This window comes from Parasteatoda tepidariorum, chromosome 7 (assembly GCF_043381705.1).
Source record: "Parasteatoda tepidariorum isolate YZ-2023 chromosome 7, CAS_Ptep_4.0, whole genome shotgun sequence".
Lineage (NCBI taxonomy): Eukaryota > Metazoa > Arthropoda > Arachnida > Araneae > Theridiidae > Parasteatoda > Parasteatoda tepidariorum.
Genome location: NC_092210.1, coordinates 39881216 through 39887386, shown reverse-complemented (window position 1 = coordinate 39887386; position 6171 = coordinate 39881216). Strand labels below are relative to the sequence as shown.

General features: G+C 30.2%; 1 long non-coding RNA gene across 1 annotated transcript in view; it reads right to left on the bottom strand.

Moving 5' to 3' along the window:
• Window positions 1-3445: 3445 nt before the first annotated feature.
• LOC139426012 (uncharacterized) overlaps window positions 3446-6171 on the bottom strand; it is a 17007-nt gene continuing 14281 nt past the window's right edge. Inside the window, exon 2 of the long non-coding RNA XR_011637259.1 lies at window positions 3446-3775. This is a non-coding gene — a long non-coding RNA (uncharacterized lncRNA). The remainder of the gene's footprint in view (window positions 3776-6171) is intronic.

Below are 6171 nucleotides of genomic sequence, written 5' to 3'. Positions count from 1 at the left end.
CACCTAAGACTTTAGAAATATATTTGAATCTGATATTGGGTATGTTCAAAATTAATCGGTTGTTGACAAAGAAAAAAGTTTTTCTACGTTACGAGCTTACAAAGTGTCACATAAACAATCGTACAGTTTTTTCGGTTCTATAATTAAGCACACAAGATGTTAAAGTCGGAACATGTAACATACCTTAACTCAACATTAAAGACGTGTTTAAAATATAGTTTAAACTAAGTCAAAACATATATCATGTTACTAAGTAACATGCTCAAAATCAAGATAAACGATCTACCTTCGCCCGGCATTGTTGTATAAGATTTTAAAATTTGGGTTTGATTTTTTTTTATCTGCTAAAGCCACAGACAAATATTATGTAGGTTCTTTTTAAAACATATGCTTTGCCTGAAATGAGCAGAAAAAACTGTTTTATATTTCTAGAATTGTCAACATCAGCATCAACAGGTATATTTTTGTTTATTTTTATAATGAAGTCTGTTCCGTTTTCATACAGATTTTTATAATTAAGTCAAGAAACTTATATTTTATTTTTGAAATGTAATATGTTAAAGAAGTACTTTTCTGATATTTTGGCTACTTTTTGTAACACCTTTGTTGTCTAGTTTATACTTTTAATGTTATTTTATTAATTTTATGTGCACTATATAATGCACTATATAATTTTATGTGCACTATTCTTATTTCATTAAATTCCGTGCGTAACTTTTTGAGTTATTATTGCTTTTGTGTTTTTTTTTCTTAATTTATGAAAGCCAGTGTATATTTAAGGAATCAAAAATTCACAAATGAGATTGCGTTCATTTATTTATTTAGTTTGAAGATTTTAATTTTTTTGAAAGTTATGGGAAAATAGTAATTTAGTTTAATAAAAGCATTGCATGATGCATAGATTCAATGCTGTTATTTTAAATAAATTAACGTATGATAACATTCAATACAGTATTGCGACTTCTGTATGATAAATTTTATTATTGTTTTCATGCATTTAGTTAAAAGCTTGGCAGGACTAATGCGGGTTTAGGTGCTGGTGAGTAGTTTTTTTATTTTTTAAAATTGTAAATCTCCACGAAATGTGAAAACATTAAAAGTATCTCCAATTATATGATTTCAAAATTTGCTAATTTTATATACACAAAAAACATAAAATAGTTTTTTAAGTAGTACAAATGAGCAAAAAAAATGAATAAAATATTGATGATTATAATTATTTATTGATATATTTGTTCAATTTTTTCCTATTTTCATTTCTTTTTATTGATAGAGGTTTCATTTTAATGCGGTAAAAAGTGTACAAAATAGTGTAATGTACTTTGTATTGAATAGAATATTAACAAAGATATATTTCATTTTAATATCTAGCGATACACTTTCATTTGAATTTATGTCTGGAATTTAGATAATTGCCAAAAATGCGATTAAACTAAACTGGATTTTTTGCTCTTAATATACTTTGCATTAAGAAAGCAAGACAATAATACAGTTTTCGTAATCTATTATAAACGTTTTTTCAGCAAAATTTCGCTTCAGGAGCTTGTATTAAAACNAAAAAAAAAAAAAAAAAAAAAAAAAAAAAAAAAAAGAAAAGAGAAACAAAACACCATCGATAAAAAATGCTTATTTTTCTGAATTATGAGATCGTCGATTGCCATACTTCAACTGACTTGCAAACCTCAACTTACTTTTTTGCCAATCGACTTATTCGGTAATTCAGTGAAATATTACAATGTTTTCTGTACAGCGACCTTATTAATTTTTTTATTTTATCGTATGCTTGTTTAGGCAGTGGGGGTGCGATTGTTCATGTTTTCCAGTGGCGCCACCTATGGCCAGGAATTCGATTTCTGCCACGCCATTCACACAACCACAACCCGTTTATAGGGCGGGTCACATTCTTACACACTCACACACAAAGGAGAAAGGACATAGAACACACAGAGAGAGAAAGAAACATCCATGCCTTGCCCGGTATTCGAACCCAGGACCTTTCTGATACAAGTACAGTTCCCTGCTCCCTACACAGGCCGGTCGGCAGCGAACTTATTTCTTTCGCTTAAATAGATCACAACTACGCATTTTCCACTGATTATTTAACGCATGCGCATCATGGATTTAGATTTTTTTTAAATTATGCTTTTTGTATTTATTTCCGATCATTTATTGATAATTATGTGTTTTATAAATGTTGCTATTGTTTGTCATTCATAATATATTTTTCAGGCTTTTCCTATTTTCTTCATTTGTTTGGCAGTAATCGCGGAACAGGAAGATGTATTTTTCCATCTCCCATTCTGTCACAATGCATGCTTGATTCCAATAAAGATCCCTGATGAAAAGTGTATTTTCTTTTTTAAAAAAGCTTTACAAGCGAAAATAAGACAAAAGATCATTCCAATTGAAGGAACCGGTGATCCTTGTGTTACAAACGTGTTCAATACATTTAAAAGATTTAAATTTTAGTATACTCCCAAGCAATTGAAAAAAGAGCACCAGTGCTTCACGATAGGTTTAAGGAAAAGCGACTAGACAAATATTTTCTTTCCCATATTAATGCTATCAAAGCTAAAATAAAATTTCATAAAACTGAAAAAAATTTGATTTTTGCATTTCCTTTTATAATTTGTAGTTCATTAAACGAAAATGACAAATATATGAAACTCTTAGTTTAGAAATTTTCTTCTACGTGGATTTTTCTACTGCACGATTTTAAATCCTAAATCCTTGTGTTGATTTTAAATCCTGCTAAAAGGTAAAATAAAGAAAATTCATTCAGGGTCAAAAATAATATTTTAATGAAAAAGAACAAAAATATTCTCAACTTCTGACAAATTCGTCAGTATAGAGGTAATTGAGGGTTTGTGTGTATTCGAAACGATATGTTTATTTAAATAAATTATCCTAATTTTATGGTGAATGTACTTTTTCTAGTAATAATTGTCAAACACTGCATTTAAATATGCTTAGCTGTTTGATTAAATTGCGAACTTGACTAGTTAATCACCATGACATTTCAAGACAAGTATTGTTAGGCAATTATTCTTTTGAAATGCTCTGTCTTTCATCAAATTATGCAACGACTGTACCGAATCATCCCACACAAATAAAAAAAATTCAAAATAAACTACTAAAAATTTTTCAAATTTGTCTCAGCAATAATTACCATGCAATATTTTGAAGTAGGTAATGAATATTTAATGAGCAATATCTTGCTTATTTCAAGATATTGAGTACGCGAATATGCGCAGTATTTTGGGCTAGGTGTCTCAATGAAAAACGAAACAGTATATTCAAATTAACTCTATTATTTGTGTCGGTATTTGTCTTAAAATTTTGTGCATAATTTTGTACTGTTGCTCAGCACAGATTTATTGATACGTTTTATTTTTCATCCCTATTTATATTTCTATTCGTTTTCATTTACGAAGACATTCGATAATAATGAATAAAATATAGTATTTATTAAAGAGTGTGTTCTTAACTTTGTTTTTGATCAAGCAGTGAACATCACTGGTATTATCTTTAAAATATTTAAGGAAAAAAATCATCCTCAGTTATATTTATAACAAGTATTATTTCTTAAAAACCAATCAGAAAATTCCTTTTTTCAAACATCTTTCTCAAATGACCGAATTGGGTTTTTAGGATCGTTGGCGGAAATTGCCCCTTTCTGCCGCTGACTTAAGTTCAGGATGACAGCATAAATGGTTCTAGAATTCTAAGAAAGGCAAACACACGAGCATCAATTCTTCTACTTGTTCGAGGCTAGCTGTATAAACAACGAAAAAAGAAAATAATCAATAAATTAGTACCGAGCAATTATACAAATTCTTGCACGAAATTGATAGGCATTTACCCACGCAATTATAAATGCTAAAATAATTAGATTGATCAAAGCAGCGTTCATTTCAACAAAATAAGAATAAACTTTATTCACTATAAGCAGGTATAATACTGTTTCTTGAAGTCAACTCGTGATAGTTAAAATTTACCAAGCAATCAAACAATTTTCTTTAGTACTTATCTCTTCAGTACTTAACTCTCTAATAAGGACTGTAAAAAACATATTTTGACAGTTCTATTAAGACATTGCACAATAATGGTGCAGGTTTAATAGGTACAAATATTCTAATATAAGTCTTAGAATCTATTATACAGGGTGTTTATAAAGTCCCGGACCCATTTTAATGTTTAATAACTCATAAAATAATAAAGATAGATTAAAATTAATAACATAAATTGTTAGATAGACTCAAAAAGCTTCATGACCCTTGTCAATGAACTTCTACGTGTGCCCCCTTCGTCGCTCGGAGAATATCAAGTCGATAGTCAATTTCACACTAGGTAGTGGCAGGCATGTCGGCATCCCCAGAGGCTATTGCGGTTGTAATTCTGACTTTTAGCTCATCAATGTTCGACACGATTTTCCTGTTAACATTGTCCTTTATAAATCCCCAAAGAAAGAAGTCCAGCGGCGTTATATCAGATGATCTGGGTGGCCAAGGAATTGAATCTCCTCGCCCAATCCATCTTCCTGGAAAATGGTCATTCAAAGAACTACGAAAGATGATACCCCAATGAGGTGGTGCACCATCTTGTTGCAAAAAGACTTGTGGCTGAAGCTCCTCTGGTTGTGGAAATACGAAGTTTTCCAACATGTCTAAGTATACGACTGATGAGACTGTCTTTTCTGTAAAAAAAAAAAGGCCCAATGACTCGGTTCGTGCATTAGTCCACACCACATATTAACCTTTGGGGAATCCCTTTGTGTCTCTCGGTATTCATGGGACTTTTTTCTTTGGGGATTTATAAAAGACAATGTTTACAGGAGGATCGTGTCGAACATTGATGACCTAAAAGCCAGAATTACAACCGCAATAGCCTCTGTGGATGCCGACATGCTTGCCGCTACCTGGCGTGAAATTGACTATCGACTTGATATTCTCCGTGCGACGAAGGGGGCACACGTGGAAGTTCATTGACAAGGTTCATGAAAGTTTTTGAGTCTATCTAACCATTTATGTTATTAATTTTAATCTATCTTTATTATTTTATGAGTTATTAAACATTAAAATGGGTCCGGGACTTTATGAACACCCTGTATTTGAAACTTATTAATACAGCAAAAAATATTATATATTCCTGCAGAGCTTATTATGTACCAAAATTAATTAAGCAAAATCGGCGTCAATATTAGTATGGCAATTTTTTGCGTGTTTCCTTAGTACTATTTCTCCTTTAGTTTATCAGTACATATTTCTTTTTCCATTTTAATTACCATTAATACAAACATGATTTTAAAGTATAACTATTAACAAAACTCGTGAAATGCTGACGTATTCTGTATATGCTACATTCAATATATCTGACATAATCGATAATTCAATATATCTGACATAACGAAAAATATTTTAAATATTAAAGAGAGGGGAATAATTCTTTTTTTACAAGCAAGCTAATATTAGCGAGATTATCCTTAAAATATTATTAAAAAAATAGAATTATCTACAGTTAAATTTATATAAATTAGTGGGCTCCACCCATCCCATGCAATTTTATGTGATTTGATTTTAAAACCATGCTTTCTTCTCTCTTTAATGAGTAAAGCCTATTTAAAATGTGCTCTAGCGTAAAATCTTAAGAATTTAAATCAATTGATAAAATTTTAGAACTAAATCCGCATTGAAAAAGAATTAGATAATAGTAAGTTACTGAAATAAAAGAAATTAAATTGAAATAAGCGACATGCAATAGAGAAACTTGTAGAAACTAAACATTAATTATGCTTTTAAGAAACCGTTACTCTTCTCTAATATAACACTTTATTTGTTAAAATGAACCTTTTTTATTTAAACTTCCAAATTTTTCCAACATAAACCTCAAATGTTTCAGCGTTTTCTTGTTCATTCGAGAAAATAATTTTCATTCAGAAATGAAATTTGTTAACAGGTAAGTTTACGTTTTCATGCTTATGACTGCTCACATGCTTGATATTTAAGTTATTTTCAGACAACGTGAAAAAATAATGAGGACTATCTTTATCACAATGTAAGATATATATATATATATATATATACTGTGAATGGCCGATATCAGGAGAATGTCGACTTTCACCGGTGAATGTCAACAATCATATAGTCGCTTTGGTGAATGTTCGAAATATTT